Below are 22843 nucleotides of genomic sequence, written 5' to 3' on the forward strand. Positions count from 1 at the left end.
AACTTGCTCCAGGTGATAAGAGAAGCGCGTTGTGCCAAGAGTAATCAGCAAAGTCCTGTAACTATGGTATTTACATTTTAGGAGTTTTACTCCTTATCAATCAAGAATAAGCTGATAAACACAGCAACACAGAACTTAACCAAACCCTGCAAATTGTATGTGGTTTATTTAACTTCATACAGTTAAACTAAGAGGCTCTATTAGTCCCCTTGTCTGCTGCTGTAACAAATTACCACGAGCTCCGGCCTTAAAATAACACACAATTACTCTCGGACAGCCGAGGTCAGAAGTCCAAAATCAGCTGCAGGGCTGCATTCCTTGTGGCCCCTTCCTCCAGCCCCGAAGCCAGTAGCACGGTCTCTGGCTTCAGTGTCTCAACTGCCTTCTTCTCTGTAGTCAAATCTCCCTCTGCCTCCTTCTTACGGGGGACGCTGAGATTGAATTTCGAAGCCCACCCAGATAATCCAAGATAATCCCCCCACCTCAAAATCCTTAACTTACTCATATCTTCAAGGTCTCTTTTGCTATATAAGGTAACACTCACAAATTCCGGCATTAGGACCTGGCTATCTTTGGTGGTAATTAGTCTACCACACTAGCTAAATTAGCATGTGTGATTTAAATAATTGTAAAATCAACATTATAGCCCATGTCCAAATCATTACTAGGTCTAAGAAAAGTTCACTGCTTGCAGTGAGTGGTAGTAAACATGTTAGTTCTTTTTTTTTTTTTGAAAGATTTTATTTATTTATTTGAGAGAGAGAGAATGAGAGATAGAGAGCACGAGAGGGAAGAGGGTCAGAGGGAGAAGCAGACTCCCTGCTGAGCAGGGAGCCCGATGTGGGGCTCGATCCCAGGACTCCAGGATCATGACCTGAGCCGAAGGCAGTCGCTTAACCAACTGAGCCACCCAGGCGCCCAAACATGTTATTTCTAAAACAAAACCCAAAAGTTTACTTAAAACGATCCTGAAATCTCAAGGTGCAGTGGAAATATTACAGACAGGAGCTTTCATTTTATGTTGGGTGACCTCAGAACAGCCTCTTGGAGATGGGGATATCGGAAGGAAAATTTTAACAGGCTGGATTTCCAAAGGGTTAAATCTTGTTTTCATATCTGATCACTTCAATCATCACTGAAATCAGTCTTTCACTGTTTATAATCACCTACAAAGGTGAAGAAGTCTTCCAAATACTTTTTTCTTTTATTGGAGCTCCTTATGTGCCCAGAAATCATTTTTATGACAATCTTTATTTTTTTTAAAGATTTTATTTATTTGACAGAGAGAAACACAGCGAGAGAGGGAACACAAGCAGGGGGAGTGGGAGAGGGAGAAGCAGGCCTCCCGTGGAGCAGGGAGCCCGATGCGGGACTCGATCCCAGGACCCTGGGATCATGACCCGAGCTGAAGGCAGATGCTTAACGACTGAGCCACCCAGGTGCCCCATGACAATCTTTAAAAAACATTTCTTTTTTACTCAAAACCAATCATATGCTTGGATTCCCCAGTGACAGCTCCGGGATGTATTTCAATGACATTATATATTTCAGCAGAGCAGCTATATTGCAAAGACACGATTCTTCGGGAAAAACAGAAAAATTTTTATTTCTTGAAGCTACTTCAGCAAAACAAGCAACTAACTAAAGCAGAGCTACTTGAAATTTTCCCAGCAGAAATACAGAGATAGCAGGGATTTTGTTCTCTGACTTTAACCTATTCCTTGCTAACTGCTTAAACTGTAGAAACATGGAGGAAAATAAAAGCTAAGGACTACAGTCCAGAAATAATCAGTTTAGTATATAAATTAATGCTCTCCTAAAAGCCTCATGAGTGAAACATAACATCTGAGATCAGCAAAAATGTCCTGCTAAGGAAAACAATTATGAGTGGCATAAAATTAGAATATGCTCTAACTCAACTTCTCTTCCTTCCAACTTTTAAAATACATTCTAATAATATTTAACTGCCTTTGAATAATTTTAGACACACACATATGCTTCCTCTCTTATGATAATGTTATTTCAATGCTATAAATTAGAAGTGGCCTGCCTCATAACTCTTCTGTCATTTTGGGTACTTTCAGAAAGAATAATGTATTATCAAGTATAAAATCTGAAAAATTATTTTGGCAGATGCTCTCAATTTAGTTGGTTTACATCCAATATGTCCATTCAATTTCTTAGAGGTATTTTTTCTACTTGCTATGTACTGTCCGTATCCTTGGGAAATGACACTGCTCAAAAATAGGATTCAGGGGATGGAAGACTAGTAATACCTACTTCGAAATTTTTCCCTTCTAAACTTGCTGTCAACTCTGAGGTTATTCATTCATATGTAAAGGCACACCAAAAACAGATTTTTAAAGAGAAATCCCGGCCTTGCTTTCATATTTCTGAGGGCCAGTCTCTGGGGTGATGACCTTCCAACCACACGGCGGTCTTGGTTGGGCTTTTCAAAAAAGCCTCAAGGATGGTCATCTCTCAAGTGTACTAGTTTGCTCTTAGCCAACCAAAAAGAACCCCTGTGTTATAATACAAAATAAATGCTTGGTCTTTGTCCCTCCATGGTCTGGCGTAGAGCTCCTAAAACACTTGGAATCTCCAGTGATAAGAATATCTTTTGTGTGTCAATAAATGACTCCTGTGGTTTGTGGGGGGGGGGGGGCTAAGATGCCCTCAGGATAGGGGCTGGTCACCAGAACCGCCAAGGCTTGACCAGAAGATTGGAAATTCTGGCCCCACCTCTAGACTTCTGGGGAGGGGAGAGGGGCTGGAGATTGAGTTCAGTTACCAACACCAATGATTTAATCAATCATGCCTCTACAACGACACTTGCATGTAAACCTTTAACTGACACAGTTTGGAGAGCTCCTGGTTTAGTGAACACATTGAGGTGCTAGGAGGGTGGCATACCCAGAGAGAGCATGGAAGCTCTGCACCCTCCTACTCCCATACTTCTCCCTATGCATCCTCTTCCATTGGGCTGTTCCTGAATTATATGTTATATAATAAACTGGTAAATGTAAGCAAAGTGTTTTCCTGAGTCCTGTGAGTTGTTTTAGAATTGTCAAACCTGAGGAGGGCTCACAGGACCTCCCAAATGTACAGCCAAGCTGGACAGACGTGTGGGTTGACTGGGGATTCAGGACTTATGAATGGCATCTGAAGTGAGGACAGTCTTGAGGGACTGAGCTCTTAAACCTGTAAAGTCTGACACTGACTCAGGGCAGTTCGGGTCAGAATTGAACTGAATAGATACCTAATTGATGTTGAGAATCAGAGAACGCCAGACTCTAGACTTCGGCAGAACACCAATCTTGAGCGCAACAGAGAAGACGAAAGTGAGGCTGATGGATCTGTACAAAAAACAAGCAGGCTATCCTTTTCTGGATCAGAGATGTGATTGAATGCCTGTTGGTATGTTCTGCTTGGCCCACAAGCACTTTTTAAAAATCCTAATGACTAAAGGAGAGCATTTAAAATGAGGATATTTCACATGAAAATGCGGATTTCAGGCTCACCTTGAAGAATTAGCAGACATAATAGCACTGGTCCTGGGCCCCACATGGCCAACCCGGCTGGAGGAGAACAACAGCTTCCCTCCTTGGAAAAGGCATGTGCTGTCGTCATCAGGCCCCAGTCTTCCTTCCCCACAGAGCACCAACGTCGGAGGCTGGCAGTTACCACCTACTGCCCACTCATTTCCATCACTGCTTTGGTCTCTAAGGTCAATGTTTGCATTTTTTGCTCCAGACAGCATAAACTTTTATTCTTGGGTCAATTCAGATGATCAGAAAGCTGCAGTCTTGGACCATACTATGTTGGCCCACTGCAAAATATCTTTTACTAAGTCCTATATTGGCATCATGTCCTCTCTTGGCACTTTTCGCTGCAACAAATTGCCTTTATGAATGTTAATAACAGACACTTCTACCACATCTTTTTAGTGTTCTTTTTATATAGGATATGAGGTCCTACATAATTTTAGAGTTAAGGGTGAGGAAGGGTTTTGACAGCTGGGAAACCAATATGTGCTCTACTCATGAATAGGGAGAACTATGGAAAGGAGTCCCTTTGTTTTTGTTTTTTTAATGTATGTATGTTTATTTTTAACTGACTGACTGACTGTAATCTCTACACCCAACATGGCGTTCGAACTCATGACCCTGGCACCATGAGTTGCATGCTCTTCTGACTAAGCCAGCTGGGTGCCCTGAAAAGGAGTCCCTTAGTAACACTGACCATGGAAGTAGTTCTGAGTCAACTACACAACTAACAGCATGAAGTTTAGGGTCAAGAAGAAGGAAGGAGTCTGGTGAAATAGCCAACAGCCATGTAAAAGTTCAGATGGCGAAAGAGGGTTTTAAAAACAGTTCCATCATATAAAATTAACTACCCTCCTGGAGGTCTCCTGAGAGTTGAAGCAAATATCTGAATTGTTTTCTCTATCGTGCTTATTTCTTTGAACGTGACTTAATGCTGGGAGTGGACCAAAACAAGGCTGGCTGCACGTGGGTTACACACGTGTGTAATTTTTATAAGGTGTCTCAAATCCTTGTAGAATAAGGTGGGGCACGAATGAATGAATACATAAATAAGTAAGGAAATGAACAAACATTAGTCCTGGAATGATAAAGCAGGCCAATGACAGGCTGAGTTTTATCTGTATCAAATTGATAAAACCCTTGAATCTGACCATGTCACATAGACTAAAAGGGACCTCATCTCAAGGGAAGTTGTTCTACACCATTCCAACCACAGAAATCAAACTCCACCCAATACCAATCTATTAATTCAAAGAATAATATAAGGTGTTTTGAGAGGCAAAACCTAACAATTCCCCCACAATTCAAACACCTGCCTCTTTCCCCCAAATAAACAAAACTGGACTTTCTTATCATTAATTCTTCTTTGTACCTACTATGTCTCTCAGGACACAGACGTAAAAAAGAGTTCATTATATACCATTAACTGAGTCATCAATCTACCCTCTCCAACAGCAATTTTGTACCAAGAAACTTACACTTGGAGTTTATTTATTTATTTAAAGATTTTATTTATTTATTTGACAGAGAGAGAGACACACCGAGAGAGGGAACACAAGCAGGCGGAGCGGGAGAGGGAGAAGCAGGCTTCCCGCTGAGCAGGGAGCGCGATGCAGGGCTCGATCCCAGGACCCTGGGATCATGACCTGAGCCGAAGGCAGACGCTTAACCACTGAGCCACCCAGGCGCCCCACACTTGGAGTTTTTTTAATAGCTGATAAAAGGCAACGTAATTTCTCACAGATTTGCATTTATTTATATAGTTTTAAGTGTTCTGATCTTAGGGATTCCTTTTAATACACATTATAAAACTTTTTAAACCCTTATAACATTAGAATAATAATAGTCACCCAAATTTCCTGTGGATTTCCATGTTCCTTCGGTAAGCCATAAGAAAACTCAGCTGGACTGTATTTTGGCTGAGATTAAAGGCAGCTTATGAAGAAAACCAAAATATAATGACAACAATATTGCATAAGATGGGGGAAAATAAATATGTTTTTAACTATTGTGGAGACTCTCTGCAGGGAGCATATTAGCCACAGTTCAAATGAAAGTCAAATAAAGAAAAGTTTCATTGCTGTCTATATGGATTAGGCAATAAAGCTCCAATCAATAAAAAGCAAGGTTCAATATTTAACCCATATATACTTTACAATTTCACAGTGGCATGGACAAAAACTAAAATTCAGCATTTATCAACAATTATGTCTTTAGTGAGGCTACCACACAAACAAAAAAGAAGGTGTTTTCCATCAGCATATTAATTCTTCTATATTCAGATATTGTTTAGGGGAATTATGATGTCAAAGAAAGCACTGAATTGAATTTTCAGAATTCTACATAAAGCTGTCACAATATTAAAAACTCTAAAATGATAAATTTAAAATGATAAAATAATTACCTAAGCTAATAAACAAATTATCTTTTCCATTTCATTTTCCAAGAAGCATAAATCATAAAATCTCATGTAGGAAAGCTCCTTAAAACGTATCTGATCAAATCATCCAATGATGGAATTAAGTACTATATTTACAGATTCTCTCAAAACTCTCCAGTGCCTAGGAACTGAGACTCAACATATATCATTCTTCTTTTTAAAAACTTTAACTGCAGGGACGCCTGGGTGGCTCTCTCATTAAGTGTCTGCCTTCGGCTCAGGTCATGCATCCCAGGGTCCTGGGATCGAGTCCCACATTGGGCTCCCTGCTCCATGGGAAGCCTGCTTCTCCCTCTCCCACTCCCCCTGCTTGTGTTCCCTCCCTCGCCGTGTCTCTCTCTGTCAAATAAATAAAATCTTTAAAAAAATAAAAATTAAAAATTAAAAACTTTAACTGCAGTGCCTAGTTCAGTGTCTAACACCCTATAGATAATTGTAGCAGACTTTTGGTGGCCTCCCTACAATCTTTTCCTCCTTGTTTTGACATCAAGTGTCAATTTTCAGTAAATATACCCTCCCCCCTTTTAATACCGTATCTGGGTAGGGCAGCACCCCAGCTCCAGGGATGGGACACTTGACCCAAGCCTGTCAAAGCACTGAGGCCCCTGGGATAGAGGCAGTGACTCCAGGAACCAGCACATGGCCTCGGCTGGTCCAGTCACAGTGAATCCTATGTCAACTACTGGCAAACACACTTGCTTTGCCTGATGTTGCTCAAGGGAGATCCTGAGTCGGCAGTGTTTATCAAGTAAAATCTGAGAAGACAAAAGAGTGGAAGAGCTCAGATACAGAGAAACTGAGTCATGATGACATTATTTGGGCCCCAATCCAGACATTCCTGAAGTCAAATCTAAAATTTAACCTGGACTTTTGACTTAGGTGTGCCAGGAAATCCCCTAATGCCTTCTTTTCTCTCCTCAGCTAGTTTCATCTGTTTTCTGTTACTTGGGACTCTGGCCCCCTGCCCCCAACAAAGGGGAAAGAGAGATCTGACTATTATGGAAATTTACATAAGAAGTAAGGTTGTTTCATGTGAAGGATCCCAAAATATGGATCGGATGAGCTGGGGTTGGATGCCAGCTGGGAAGCTGGCTATCTTTGTCATGTGACAATAAAATGGATATCTTTTGTACCTTAAAACCAGACAGTGTGCCTATCAGAACTGTATTATTAGGGGGCTTAAGAGAATTTTTAGGGTTCTAAAGTAAACTCTCCATTTCTTTCAAGTCTTCAGTAAGATCTTATAAGAAAGAGACAAGCTCAGACTATAATTTATCAGCTTAAAGTAGAACCAGATGAAAATATATCTTTGCTAAGAGAAAATTTTTATTTGTGGCTTGCAACAGTTGAGAGCCTGGTGACCCCTGGAGTCCGGCAGACGTGGAAAAGCCAAATTACCTGCCCCCAACTAAAGTTAGTGCAAAAAAGTAGGAGACGCTACTGTACTGAGATGAGGGTTTAGAAGCAACTCTCTTCCTCAGGCTCCTCCCAAATACCTCCACTTATTCCCCCTGCCAGACACACAGGATGGTGGCCCAACTGCACTGAGGCAGCTAGAACACAGACCAGGGCTCCTAAGAAGCAAATAAACAGTGCCTCCCCAGCTCAGGCCACTGGTTTTTGCTGCCCTGAAGCAAAGACCCAGAGGGCAGTGCTTCTCTGAAGGCTCAGGAGATGAGCTGATGAGTACCAGCCCACTGCTGAGAGACCAAAATTCCTGAGTCGGTTCTATCTCCATCCAAAGTCCATGGTTCTGGTTACTAACCCGTGCAGTGTGGCCAACAACAATAGAATTAAAGCCTGAAAATTTTTTAAATGAATTGTATTGCCAGAGAAACCCCTCATTTGTCAAACATATGAACTTGTAAATGCTCAACTCCAAATTAATCCCTAGGTCCCCAAATCTATGCCACCAGAAAATGGGCGCCAAGGGAAGTCCAGCTTCCAGATAGGCTCCTCCTCAGTGTTGTCAGGAAAACGGACAAGAACGAGCCACTCTGAGCAGCACTGGTGGCTGCCCCAAGGCTGACCAGGGAACTGCCCCACTGGTAGAGCTGGGAAAACCTGCTGTTCCTGTTCAGCAAGACCAGGAAGTGCAGCCGACCACTGGCCACTGTGCGCTCCCCACCTGCTCCCTCTCCCCAAGGGTTGTTTTCACTTCAGTCCAGTCAGGGCGACGCCGAGCTGGGCAACTGACTGAGCTGCCAAGAAGCACTCCTGCTCATTCCTACCCAAGAAGATGTGAGTCTGGCAGTCTTCCTGTCACCACACATCATGGGTCCAGAGCCCCAGGAGCGCACTGTGGGGCCTGAGGGTGAACAGGAAAACAGCAGAGAGACACAGTGTCCCAACCCAGAAGTCCGCCTTTCTTAATGGCTCGCCTACTCTTGTGGGGTTTTGTTGCCACTTGTATCAAAAGGAGCACTCACTGATATAGAAAACAATTATTACTTATAAATCAATAAATGGCATTTATAAAGTTCTTTGTGATGCTGAATGCCAGAATCCGCCTCTGAAGTTTCCAGCCATTGGTCTGATTTCTCTCCTCCCCTGTATCAGAGAACTGAGACTTTTCTGCTCCTCAAGGCAGGCATTCCAAGATGGGAAGCAGATAGCACACCCACCCAGCAAATTTCCTTCTTCAGGCTAAATATCTCCAGGACCTTCCGTTTCTCTTCATACAAGCTGTCTGTGCTCCTATATATTTGTTGCTCTCAAAGGAGCTACAGTTCATCGCCTGCAGTATCTCAGCAGGCGCCTGAGCTGGGAGGCCTGGAATTCCATTATCCTTTCCCTCAAGAGGACGCGAGCTGCTTAGGGCTGTTATAGCACACTCCCCTGTGTGGAATGGCCTCTTTGTAAATACAGATGACTGGATGGAGGGAGGGCAGGAGGGCAGAAGGGAAGAAAAGGAGGAAGGGAAAGAAGGAGGGAAAGAAGAAAGAAAACTAGGAAAGGAAGACCGAAAATGAGGAACGACAAAAAGACAGGAAATGGGAAGAAAAGAGGAAGGAGAAGCTGATGTAGACTAAAACATCCCCAAAGTAGCAACTTTTTATTTTATTTTATTATTTTGTTATTTATTTATTTATTATGTTCAGTTAGCCAAAATATAGTACATCATTAGTTTTGGGGTTTTTTTAGATTTTTTAAAAAAATTTATTTATTTGTCAGAGAGAGAGAGCGTGCACAAGCAGGGGGAGCAGCAGGCAGAGGAAGAAGCAGGCTTCCCATAGAGCAAGGAGCCCGATGCGGGTCTAGATCCCAGGACCCTGGATCATGACCTGAGCTGAAGGCAGCCGCCCAACCAACTGAGCCACCCAGGCATCCCAGTACATCATTAGTCTTTGATGTAGTGTTCAAGGATTCATTGGTTGCATATAACACCCAGTGCTCATCACAACCCGTGCCCTCCTTAATGCCCATCACCCGGTTACACCATCCCCCCACCCACCTCCCCTTCCACAGCCCTGTTTGTTTCCCAGAGTCAAGAGTCTCTCATGGTTTGTCTCACTCTCTGATTTCTTCCCATTCAGTTTTCCCTCCCTTCCCCTACAGTCTTCTGCGCTATTGCTTATGTTCCACATATGAGTGAAACCATATAATTGTCTTTCTCTGCTTGACTTATTTCACTTAGCATAATCCCCTCCAGTTCCATCCATGTCAATACAAATGGTAGATGTTCATCCTTTCTGATGGCTGAGTAATATTCCATTGTATATACGGACCATATCTTCTTTATCCATTCATCTGTTGAAGGGCATCTCGGCTCCTTCCACAGTTTGGCTATTGTGGACATTGCTGCTATGAACACTGGGGTGCATGTGCCCCTTCTTTTCACTATGTCTGTATCTTTGGGATAAATACTCAGTAATGCAATTGCTGGGACGGACAGTAGCTCTATTTTTAAGGTCTTGAGGAACCTCCATACTGTTTTCCAGAGAGGCTGTACCAGCCCAGTAGCAACTTTTCAAAAGCATGTGTTTATAGCAGAATGGTAACATCCCAAGAAAAATACTGTTTGCAGGAATGCCAGCTGGGACACAATTCTCAGAGGGCAATTTTGTTACAGTTTTTTGTTACAGTTAAATGTTTTGTTACAATTTTGTTACAGTTAAACTTTGACCCACCAAAGGTCAAAAGGTCAAAGTTTAACTGTACATAGACCTTGATCATTGCAAGGAATTTATATATATTATCATACATGTGACAAGTGTCATAGGAAAAAATATGGAATCATCATAGATATATGTCTACATATAACATTAAGTAAAAACAAAAGAAGTTAAAGAGCAATCGGGATCTATTTATGGGCATGGGAGAGAAGACATGATTACATATGCATGAATATTTCTAAAAGGATCGCTATGATCCTATCACCCAGATGACCTTTAGAGAATGGAAATTGCAGGGGAGAAGGGAAGAAAAGGTCAAGACTTTAAAAATCACTTATGTGGGGGCGCCTGGGTGGCTCGGTTGGTTGAGCGACTGCCTTCGGCTCAAGTCATGATCCCAGGGTCCTGGGATCGAGCCCCACATCGGGCTCCCTGCTCGGCAGGAAGCCTGCTTCTCCCTCTCCCACTCCCCCTGCTTGTGTTCCCTCTCTCTCTCTCTCTGTCTCTCTCTCTGTCAATTAAATAAATAAAATCTTTTAAAATAAATAAATAAATAAAAATCACTTATGTGGGGTGCCTGGGTGGCTCAGATGGTTAAGCTTCTGCCTTAGGCTCAGGTCATGACCCCAGGGTCCTGGGATCGAGTCCCGCATCGGGCTCCCTGCTAGGCGGGGAGCCTGCTTCTCTTTCTGCCTCTGCCTCTCTCTCTCTCTCTCTCTGACTCTCATGAATAAATAAAACATTTAAAAAAAATTAAAAAAAATAAAAATCACTTACGCTACCCTCTTTTACACTCTTTCAATTTCTTATCATTATCACTTACTGTTGCTTTTAATCATGAAACATGGGTGAGCCCTGCAGTCCTTAAAAACTGTATTCTTTCTCATTTATCCTCTGTTCCTCTGGTCTCTATTTTCTGTTTTAACAAGAACAAGTCTTCACTGTGCGTTTCCTTTGACCAGTCAGGATTCCAGACTCCTGGGGGACCCTACACTCATCCCAGGGGCACTGCAGTCACAGAGCCGGGAGCTTCAGGAAATACCTCACAGAGGGCGCAGCAGGGATGGAGGGAGCAGTGAGCGAGGGCTGGGAAGCCTCCGTGGACAGTTTCTGACTCTGATCTCACTTGACCCTTCAGCTGCAATCAAAACTGCCAACCAGATATATTCTGGCTTTCTTGACGCCACGTCCTGCTCATGTTTGTGTTCGAGGAGGAAGGCCACAGGCGGCTGGGATGCGGCGCCCAGGCAGACACTGGTAAGACCAGATCAGAGAGGTTGGCAGAGGCTGAAATTTGCAGGGTCTGTACCAAGGTAAAGAGTTTAGATTTTGTTTCAAGGGCTATGAGAAGCCACTGGAAGAGTTAATCCAGAGGATGAGATGATCTGATTCGGGTTTTAAAAGTTCTTCTCTGACTCCTATGTGAAGACTGGGATTGTCAAAGGCAAGAGTAGAAGCTAGGAGACCAGCTGAAGGCTACAGCAGCAATCCGGGAGAGAGAGAGGATGAAGGAGATGAAGTGAACAGACAGGTTATGTTCTGGAGGTGGAGCCAACAGGGTTTGCTAATGAACTAGGTGTGGAAAGTGAGGGAAAGAAGATTAAAACCAACTCCCAGATTTTCAGTTTAAGCTAAGGGGTAGATGTACTAACAGCGATGGGGAAGATTAGGGACGGGACAGGGTTGGGAGTCCTCTCTTCCTGCTCTCTTTTCAGAGGACCCATGGCCCACGGCTTCCATTTTTATTCCTAAACTGATGTCTCTCAACTTCATCCTTCCAGTTCAGAATAGCTCTGAGCTTCTCCCCTGTGTATCCAATCACCTCTTCCAGTTCTCCACGTGCCCTTCCCACAGGCACACCAAATTCAAGGGGACCCAAATCCAGTCTGTCATTTACCTCTCCCAAACCTGGTTTCCCTGAGGTGTCTCTTACCTTACTGGAAAACCACTGTCCACTCAGCTGTTTAAGTAGAAACCCGGACCCTGGCTCCTGCTCCATCTCAATCTCCACCTTCCACCAGGGCTATTCTGCCATTAATTTTTCTTTGTACCACTTATCAATAGTCTAATTGAATCACCACTACTGCAGTTTAACTGTTCAATATCTGGTTTTCCCTCATAGACTATAAGCTCCCTGAGGGAAGGGACAATGTCTGTCGTAGTTACACATCACTGTATACTCAGTGCTTATCACAGTATCCAGGATATACACCAGAAGCAAAATATGTTTGCTGAATGAAAGGGTAAATGATGCCCTCACCAGACAGTGACTCCAGTTCAGTAACCACCTCTCAAGGCTCAGTAACTCAGCTTGACCAAGAAGTTAGCTTAAGTAGTTTTTAAGATATTTTCTTGCCCTTAATTCCATACAAATAAACAACTAAGAGAGAAATCTAAATCATAGGAAGACTGACTATCCAGAGAACAAACTTCTTCGTTATTTTAAATGAAATTTTCTACAATTTTCTTATAGGCGCAGAGGACTAACTATACTATGTCCACATGTATTTAATAAGCATTATTTATATTTTTAAGTCACTTTAGTTTTACCTCGCGATGATTTCAGACAGATAAGTATTTCATGAGAGCTTTCCATGGTTAAAGCCAAACATTTGCATTTACTAAAAACAAAAAAAAGCCACCCACATGTTTCTTTTAATACTTCTCTCACTGTGTATCCAATTGCAACTTATTTTTAAAGATTCTTTATCATTTCTTGATTATCTCCCTACGAAAATATTTTTGCATGCGGTATGATTTTTAAAAAACAGTGACAACTTCAGTTAAACATGCCATTTTTTAAAAAGTTCCATTATTCTCAGAGGAAACAATTATGTAGCACCAACAAAAAGGAAGAAAGAGACAGAGGCAAGAAGGCCTTACTTAAGTGAGTGGGGCCAGTCTATAATTGCTCCAGGAGGAAAGGAGGAACAGAATTGAGATCTGGAAGGGTTAGGAAAGGTTCTGAGCCTTGCTTTAAAGCCCCATCTGCTAAACAGGTAGACTTTTTTTTTTTTTTAATCAGGCCTGTTTTTTTCATTTGGGGTGGTATGTGAGGAATGCTGATGACATGGTCATTGGGAGAGGGGACAAAGGCCCCCAAAGCAGCCTCCTGCCTCCGTCCTGACACCAAAGACCAGCCCCACTTATTTCTTCTAAGAGTTTTAGTTGTCTGCCTTATCAAGTAAATGTTCTATGTATCTGTATTTGATCTTCATTATAAGCACATTTGTCTTTCCTGGTTTCTGATTTTTTGCCCCCTTAATTTCTTATTTTCCCTTCAATGCAGTTAAACTCTAAGAATCACTTAAAATTATGACCCCAAATTAACAAATCACCAGATTTCTAGGCCAATAGTTTCACTCTACGGTAACACAGAAACTTTATTTTGAAAAACATAAATGTTTCCTTAAACAGCATTTCTAGAAATTGGAAAATAATTTATAAAAGATCCAAGAAAGAAAATTAGTTTGAAGCTCCAGAGAGAAACTGAAACCAGTAAGAGAATTCTGGGGGGCAGGACACAGGGCAGGCAGAAGGAAGGCTCGGCAGCGTGCCATGTGGGGATGCAGCAGTGTGGTGGTGTCCCATGGATGGGAGAGCCACCAGCGGCCTCAGAAAATAATAAGGGCACCTGAGAGATCACAGCAATCCCTCACCAGTCCTGCCCGAGAATTTCCTGCTCCCAGCAGCACTTCCCCGGGAAGTAAACTTGGTGCTGAGTTTCATTATAAATCGGTTGTGAATTTTGAGCAGGCTACCAGCCAAAGCTGATAAAAAACTGTGAACTCTGAGCATCTTCGGTGTGCTAGACCCTCGTGGGCTATAAATGAAGAATCTTTACTGACCAGTGAAAAATGGGACTGGTTAAAGCCAATCATCTGTGGGGCTTGTGGACTCATACCTCCTATCCAGGGTGCAAACTTTAATCCTTAGGTAGCATAACCAATGAACTGATGTGTGCTCTCTTGCCTGGGAAGTAAGAAAATTAAGTTGGTAATTATTTCACTGATCCCTTTAATAATTAAAACAAGAGGAAGCTATCTGGTGGCTCCTTGTCAGGGGGAATAAAAGCAACCCAAATTCGCCCTGGTAGAATTAGGTTTAGCACACTAATTCACAAAGTGGCAGAGAACAGCCTAAGAATGATCAAAACCATCATTCAAGAAAGGTCCAGACGCATGGTCAAGAGATTGATTTCCAACAGAAGAAACATGAAATGAATCTCTAGTGACTGAAGTTCTAGGTAGGAATCTTATAGATTTGGGTCGTCAACAATGTTTTCCCCTTACTTTCCAGTTGAAGGTTAGGACTGTGAGTCAAAAGGAAGATATGGAAGTATACAGCAGAGAGTGAAAAAGAACTGACCCAAATGATAGGCTTCTCTTAAAGAATCTAAGGACTCCATCTCAGTGTCCCAGTCACACGTAAATCCCATGTAATTTCATGCGTCCGTGCATCCATACACACTCTTTCATCCGTGTGAAACTTCCCTCCCTTCATTCTCTCTTCCTGACATCTGAAGACAGCACAATATCACCTCTTTTATGTTGATGCCCAGGCTCTTTTGGACAGTCACTTCCTCTGCCTCATACTTTTAGCACTTGGCAGTCCCCTTATCCGGTGCTTATCCCATTGTTACTTCTTTTATAAGCATCCTGTTATTACACCAGACCATACATTCCTACAAATGTTTTTTTTTTTTTAATTTGCATATAGTTAACACGCAATGTTACATTAGTTTCAGGGGGTACAACACAGTGACTCAGCTTCTCCATATGTTATGCTATGCTCACCACAGGCATAGCTGCCATCTATCACCATACAACGCTATTACAGTATCTACTGGCTATATTCTCCATGCTGTGCCTTTTATTCTCATGACTTATTCATTCCATAACTGGAAGCCTGTATCTCCCTCTCCCCTTCACCCATCTTGCCCTACCCCCAGGCCCACCCCCTGTGGCAACGGTCAGTGTGTTCTCTGTACTTACAGGGCTGATTCTGCTTTTTGTTTGTTCATTCACTTGTTTTGTTTTTTAGATTCCACGTATGAGTGAGCCTACCAATGTTTGTTGAGGGAAAGAACAGATGAATATGATCTCATGGCCAGAGCTTAAAAGGAAAATGGTTCAAGAAGGATGATATGTTCTTCAAAACAAATTCTGTCAACTCCATCACAAATGAGCCTGCTGAAGAGGCAAAGCAGAAAGCATCTCGAGAACCAAATGTATCCTGATGAACTCGGGTTTTCAATAGGCATGTACAAAGAATGGTAGAGAGGAACAAAATGAAGCTTAGACAAAAGCAACAAGCAAATGACAGAAACCCAGAAGAACAACAATGGAAATCTGAAGCTTAGGATGAACAGATGGTTGTAATCAATGCAAAGGAAAAAGTCACAAGGAAATTTTTGGGATGCTGACAGAATGAGGCTGCAAGAAGCAATAGGGCCAGTGCCCATGGCACACTGGGTGGAGTTAACTCATAAGAGGGAGAAAGGAGATCTAGTTCACTCCAATGTGGCAGCTCTATCAAAGAGACCATTCTAAAAAGGATGAAGCAGCACGGCTAAGAAAATGAAATCCAGGACGAAGTCTCTAGCCCTGTAAGAAATAACTCCCTGCATTGTGGAACCATTACCAGTAACCTTTGAAGAGTCCTGGAGAAAGACAGGAATTAGAAAAAAATAAATTCTGGGTTTCAAAAGAAAAAAAAATCAGATTCTGGAAATGACACACTGAGCAGCTTGATCGTGACTCCCTGAAAAATAAACTGACAGATATTAGACCAATCATCTGTGACTACTTGAAGAGACATTACTGACTGCTAGGAACCACCATGGCTATAAGAAAATGAGGGAAAATGAACTAACACAGTTCTCTTTTTTAACAGCACTGCTAGATTTGGCATATCAATGAATGGGCATGTCGCATGTATATCAAGATTTCACTAAGGTCCTTGAGAATGTCTGGCACTACCTTCTTAAAGGTAAGAAGGAAACAGATGAGCTAGAGAATTTAGTTAACTGAACTCAGAGCAAGATGATTTCTAGCAAGTCGAAAGACTTAAAGATAATTATTTAATCCACTGACAGTACTAATGTGCCATAATGTGTACAGCTCTCCACCTCAGCGTTTTCAGCAACTGCTTGGACAAGAACACTGAGGGCGTGCTGTTCAGGCTGTAGGTCTGACCCAAGCGACGAAGGACGGCAAATCTGTTTGATGTAAAAAATCAGGTTTCAAAATTCCAGGAAAATTAGAATAAGGGATAGAAAACAAACAAGATAAAATTAAAAGTCCAATTCCCATAAGGAAAAACACTATTTTCCCCTCAGTGTGAATACAATTGTTATCAACAAACTAATAAACTACTGTATTAATGAAAATAAAAGGATAACAAGTAATATTCCTATAAGTGCATTAATCAGACCATAGCACGGTAGTGAAGAATCTAAAAACTGTCTTAGATGGAGAGATTGAGAAACTTGGGATATTCAGTATGGAAAAGAAAAGGTTCAGGAAGAACACGAAGTTGCCTTCAAACACATACAATGACAATAAATGAAAGTGGGATTTGATATATTCTGCATGGATCCTCAGTAACTGAGAATAAGTAAATAAATTGAAAAAAAAGTAAATTTAAACTAAAACTTTTAAAAAAACTTTCTATTAACAAGAGCTTTTCAAGAAAGAAATAAGTACACCCCCCCATGGTGGGGGGGGCGCCTGGAATGCCCCTGTGGGTGGAAAAGTTCAAATCCAGGTTGAAAAAGGCCTATTTGTCAGATGCAGCAGAGATTCTGTCCTTGGCATGGTGGCCCTGATGACCTCAGCCCTTCCCCTAAAAGATCTTATGTTTCTGAACTTAGACATGGTGCCTGTATTAAGATGAGTGGAAGAAGAAAAAGGAGATGTCAAGTTAACATGAAATTGATGCTTACTAAAGAAAATGCTATCTTTTCTTTCTAATTTCTCAATCACTTCTTCCAGGTTCCCAGGGCATTAACGAATTACTTTATTACCTGGTACCTCTTCATCCCACACCTACTGCTAGAGAGGAACTGAAGTTCCTTACACGATGTGCCTACAAAATGAAGTCACTGTGAGACAGTGTACTAAAAAAAGGTCTTGGAGACATTCATTAGAATTCTGATTGCAGGAAAAGAAATTTAACAGCTGTTATCAGAGCTGCAGACATAACCATTCCACTGCACAATGTTTACTTCAAAATGTAGGAAGATTTGCTAATGGCTTGCTTTCTGTACCCAGAAGAGGCTACTACAGAACAGGAGCTGTGTTCCTCAAACATACTGTACATCAGGTTCCTGCCCATAGCATTAAGATGGGCATTCTTCATTTAAAATGTACATAAACAACTGATGCTCACCTATAACAGAAAAGTTATGTTAAAACTCCAATAGTTTAAAACCCACTCACTTATAGTTTATTTTTAAGATTCATTATCAGTAAGGAAGAAGTCTTAAACACTTAGGAATTCTCCAGCTACCTTTGGACATATCTTACAAAGAGGACACATTAGTAACTGCTAAAAAAAAATTTATGACAAAATGTCTATAAAGTTCTAAATGAATATATTACAACTGAAAATTTCTAATATGGAATAGATTGGTTCTACTTATTTTTACACTATATTTGGAAGGCAGTATGGAAGTCGTAGTTAATAAAGGCCTAAGAGCTGAACACTGAAGGAAGAAATCCTGACTGATTACTTATTAGCCGTATCACTTGGGAGTTACTAAACCACTCCAAGCCTGCTCTCTTGCCTGTCAAAATGAGGAAAATACCACCATGTACCTCATGGGTTGTTCTAAGGATTAAATAAGGTCATATTTGTAAGCCTCCTGGCACACAGTGAGCAATCAGCAAAAAAGAGGGTAGACCGCCAATATACACAACTAAAACTTTACAGCATGTTATAGGCCCCGGTTGGACAGGGTATAGGCAATCTGGTGCGGCTGATCTCCTGCTTTATTGCTTTGTTAATGTTCCCATGACTTTACATAAGGGTCAGTCATCAAGCTGGCCTCTCTGGGGGACCCCACACCCCCACCTCAGATGGACCATCCCCACTAACCAACAAACATGCTTTACTTCTCTTCCTCCTCCGTCTTTTTTTTTTTTTTTCTAATTTTTGAGAGAGAGAGAGAGCGTGTACGAGAGCGGCGGGGGGGGGGAGGGGGGGATGCGGGCAGATTCCCCACTGAGCAAGGAGCCCAATGCGGGACTCGATCCCAGAACCCTGGGATCATGACCTGAGCCGAAGGCAGGCGTTTAACCCACTGGGCTACCCAGGTGCCCTCCTCCGTCTTTATAAACTTACCCTTCCTTGACCTCCACATCTCCCTCCTACCATGGCCCTAATTTTTGGCTTCCCTTCCCAGTCAAGTTCCCGGAAGAACTGCCTAGAAGTTCTTACTTCATTCCCTTACTTCCCATTTGCATTACACCAGCTTCTCCCACTACCGCACTGAAACTGCTTTTATTCAATCATCAATGACATCCAAGTGGCCAAACCTAATGGATAGGATACTTTTCAGTCCTCATCTAATTTACCTCTCATTGCTTCCAAAACCTCTGATCGTTCTTTCTTGAAATGCTTGCTCTTTTCTCTTGGCTGCTGTGATTCCATCTCTTCTGGATTTCTTCCTACTAGACCAGTAAAGGCTAGAGTTATCAATTCTGTTCCCCATTCCTAAGTTCTGTTCTCTTTTCACATTACATTCTCTCCCTATATGATCTCGTCCATTCCCCTGCTGGCTGGGGCCAACAACTAACTCCTCAACTTCTATCTCAGCCTAGACCACTCTGTTTTCACTCCAGGCACATATACCCAACTGTACATTTTGCGGTTCTACTGGTATGTCTCATAAGCATCTCAAAATTAACACGTCCAAACTTAAGTTCTTGAGATTCCCACTCAAAACTATTATTTTCCTAGTTTTCCCATTTCATTTAATGGTACCTCCATTCCTCTAGTTGCTTCATCCAAATTCCCAAATGTGGCCAACAAACACCTGCATGACTTGCCGCACATACTTCTCCACCCTTTTTGTGCTATTCTCCCTAAAGCACTCAGTTCCAGCACCACTGGCCTTCCTGCAGACCCAGGAATCTGCCATGGGCCTTTTCCCCCCTCAAGGTCTTAGAATCTCAGTGTTTCCTCTACTTAGAACAGACCCCTCCTTTCCTTTTTCCCCAGCACTTCTCCTAAACACATGGATCATATGGCAAATCCTGCCCATGCCAACATCAGCTTAAATATCATTATTTTCTAGAGATCTTCCTTGAACATCACTCCTATCTAGAGTAGATACTGCCCTCACAATTCTTCCATAACATCCTGTTATTTTCCTTCATAGCAAACCCTGCAATTTCTCATGACATATGCATTTATATTTCCTTATTTAATGTCTTTGTGAAAAATAATCTCTAGAAGAGCAAGACCCACGTTTGTTGTGTTCACCATTCTACCCACTGGGCTTAACAGATGCAGGCACATAAGGTCTTTCTGAGATATAAGCAATGCACAAGTTTCTCCCTGTAACACAAGAATCTATTTCAAATCCAAGGATAAACATTATATGACTCAAAGTCTTACATCTGAGTAAGTCAAAGAAGTGAGAGATGTCTTAAGTATCTACTTGCATCAGATAATATAAAAACCAATATGGTCATTTATTCAAACTTAGAAAAAGGTTTTCCTGTGCATTAAAAATAAACAGGAAGAAAGTCAAGATTATTTATATTAGGTTCATAACTCAATTAATTTTATAATTTTAAGTTTTCATTGACCCGTTAAAGACAGTACAAACTGCACTTAAAGATGTGTGTGTGTTTATAACTAACTTCTATGTTTAAAAAAATCCATATGTTCTTATAAAAGAAAAACTGTTTTATGTTTTTGCATTTAAAATCCATTTACTCTTAGAAAAATAACCTGAAATCCTGATTATATATGGTCAGGGCTGTATTTAGGAAAATTAAATTTCTTTCATTATCTAGTAAAAGTAGTCGATTTAGCAAAAGGAAACACCCCTACACACACACACACACAAAATGATGGAGCCATTGAAATGGGAGATGACTCAGTCCCCAGTGACCTCACCAGCATCTGCTTCAATTACCTTCTGAAAATGAAATAACCAAATTACCATTCAGCTTTCTGCTGTGCTAACAAAATTAATCTGAAATATCAAAATTCATCTCCTTTAAATTATATATTTTACAACTTCTAAACCAAAACCTCTCCTAGCTCTAAATTGTGAAGAACATGCACCTCAGTTGTCATAATCAACAGTAACATAGTCTCATAGACACAGGAAAAATGAATAAAATGATTAATGACTTGGCTCAAACCATCCTCGACAGTAATTTGATTTAAATCATGCCACATATTCAAAATTGGAATCCATCAACTTTGCATCTATTCCGCTTTGTACAACAGATGTGTTCTTGAAAATGTATGTGCAAACTATATTTTAAATGCTGTAGAGTGATTCAGAAATATAATTTGTTTTTTTGTTTTTGTTTTTTTTTTTTTAGTATAGAAAAGAATATTTAAAGCATGAATAATTGGCCTCTGATTTAATTGCTTCCTAAGTTCACATGATCATATTTTGGTCATCTAGTCTATCAAGTATTCCATAAACACACTAATAAAAACCGTTTTAAAATCTGGATGTAATCCATATTTTTTTCGCTGGTTCTTCCATATCTACTTCATACGCTATGTTCACACCTAAACAATTTAATGTCTCACAACCATCAAGCTACATTTCTCACTTTAGTGCAGGATAGCCCCACCGCACAGTCATCTTTAATTCTTCTTCAAGTGATTTCGGGTATGCCTGATTTAAGGTTCTAGTAATGAAACTACTGAGAAAAGACCTCCTTTTTTGCTCTCCACCACCCTCTGCCTCAGCAGAAGCTAACTCCTGTCTTGCTTTGGGAGGAGACCCAGGGTTTCCCAGATCCAACTAACTCATCTTCCCTTCTTATCCCTAGTATGATGAAACCCTTGGATTCTTGCTCTTATGGTACTGACACAACAGTCTGCCTTATTTGGTGCTGAATCACACTGCAAACCATGGACTACGATGTGTCTTACTCAGTCTCCTTAAACCTGGCCCGTTATCCTTTTCACTACCAACTTGATTTACGTGTGAAAAGAAAAAAGCTAGAAAAAGTAGGCAGGGGTGTTGCACATTCACTGGTATAATACACGACAAAATGAGTACAGAAAAAAAGGGGAATTACCCATTTTGTTTACGCAAACTTTATTTAAAGTGGTAAATGAAGGAAAAGGGAAGTAAAAAAGCATGAACACATGACCCATGGCTCAAGCACCAAGCATCTTTACAATAAAAGTGCCAAGCAAGGACAATTTCAGCTTGTTAGGGCCGCCAACTTTGAATCTAGAGAGGAAATAATAGGGCACTTCTTGCCAGATGCCCCAAAATACAGAGAAAGTTCAGGAGATTGGTGGCATTTTTGTTGGTATGTGGAGAGTTTCGAAGTTTCCTTGAAGGACCAGAGATTCCTAGTTTGTTTCAAAGTTCTTAAGAACAATTTTGCATTGAAAATCAGAAAATACCAGTTTAGTACTTTAATACATTTAATGATTTAGATCAGTGAGTCTCACTTATCCTTACCTGGATAACCGAGAAAGTTCTATGAAATTCAATTCAACATAATTTAATGAAGAATATGGCATAATGATTGGAGGCATGGGCTAGGAGGTCTGGCACACCTGGGCTGAGTCCTGGATCTGCCACTTTGTAGCTCTGTGACTTTGGGCAAATTCCAGAACATCTATAATAAACTTTAGCATCTTTATCTGTAATTAGGATAATAACAGGACCTACTTCATGGAGTAATTAGGAGATTAAATGAGTACACAAATGTGCTTGTTACACAGCAAATGTTCAACAAATGCTATCATTCACACTGAATGACCGTTAGAAGCAGGGCATAAAGTTAGACCTTATGAGGAATATAAAAATGAAAAAGAACCAACAATAAATAACAAAAAATAAGGCAGAGAAGATGAGAGCGTTATGGGTACATCCAAAGACAGGCTGTGTTCAGGGCCCCAAGAAAAGACATAAGGAGGCCTTATCAATGCCCTCTGAGTCCAGTGGCAGGGGAGGGCACATCTAATTGTGTGTGTGTGTGTGTGTGTGTGTGTGTGTGTGTGTGTGTGTGTGTGTGTGTGTGTGTGTGTAGGGTGGTTAAGAATTAAATGAAATAGGAAAGGTGTCAAGGAGACAGTATCGCAATTACAGTTGGGTTTGTCCTCACTGTATATAGAGAGCGGACACTGATAGCAAAGTTCATCATACAAATAAAGTGTAAGACATGGACAGAAAAATCCAAGTAGGATATAAAGACAGAAGGGTAGGAAAGAACCGTATTGTGCAGAACCTCAAATTTGAGAGAAGAATCTGGGATGCAGCAGTGACATATCTGAGCTCTGTCTCAGGAAGACTAATCTGGGAAGATGCGTGGGAAGATACGCAATTAGCATTTGACTTATGAGGGTAGAAGGGGTGACAACAGACGGAATTTTCAGATACGAGTTTCGAAGAAAAAGAAAGAAAACTTTCTACTAAAATTACCAACAAGTGGAGTCCAGGCCTGAGCTAGGAAGTTCCAGAGCTGCGAGCACAAAGCATTTTTCTGGTTCAGAACTCCATTTTCTCACACTGAAGAGTCACC

General features: G+C 41.3%; 1 protein-coding gene across 11 annotated transcripts in view; it reads right to left on the reverse strand.

The window, feature by feature from the left end:
- NCOA7 (nuclear receptor coactivator 7) overlaps positions 1-22843 on the reverse strand; it is a 158366-nt gene that overhangs the window by 91300 nt on the left and 44223 nt on the right. Inside the window, exon 1 of one of the 11 annotated variants that reach the window (XM_027603604.1) lies at positions 18680-18756. The exons of the other annotated variants lie outside the window; for them this stretch is intronic. The gene's annotated coding sequence lies outside the window, so the exon portion shown is untranslated. Of the gene's footprint in view, positions 1-18679; positions 18757-22843 lie in introns of those variants that run through there. 11 annotated transcript variants of the gene reach the window in all.

Source organism: Zalophus californianus, chromosome 7 (assembly GCF_009762305.2).
Source record: "Zalophus californianus isolate mZalCal1 chromosome 7, mZalCal1.pri.v2, whole genome shotgun sequence".
Classification (NCBI taxonomy): Eukaryota; Metazoa; Chordata; class Mammalia; order Carnivora; family Otariidae; genus Zalophus; species Zalophus californianus.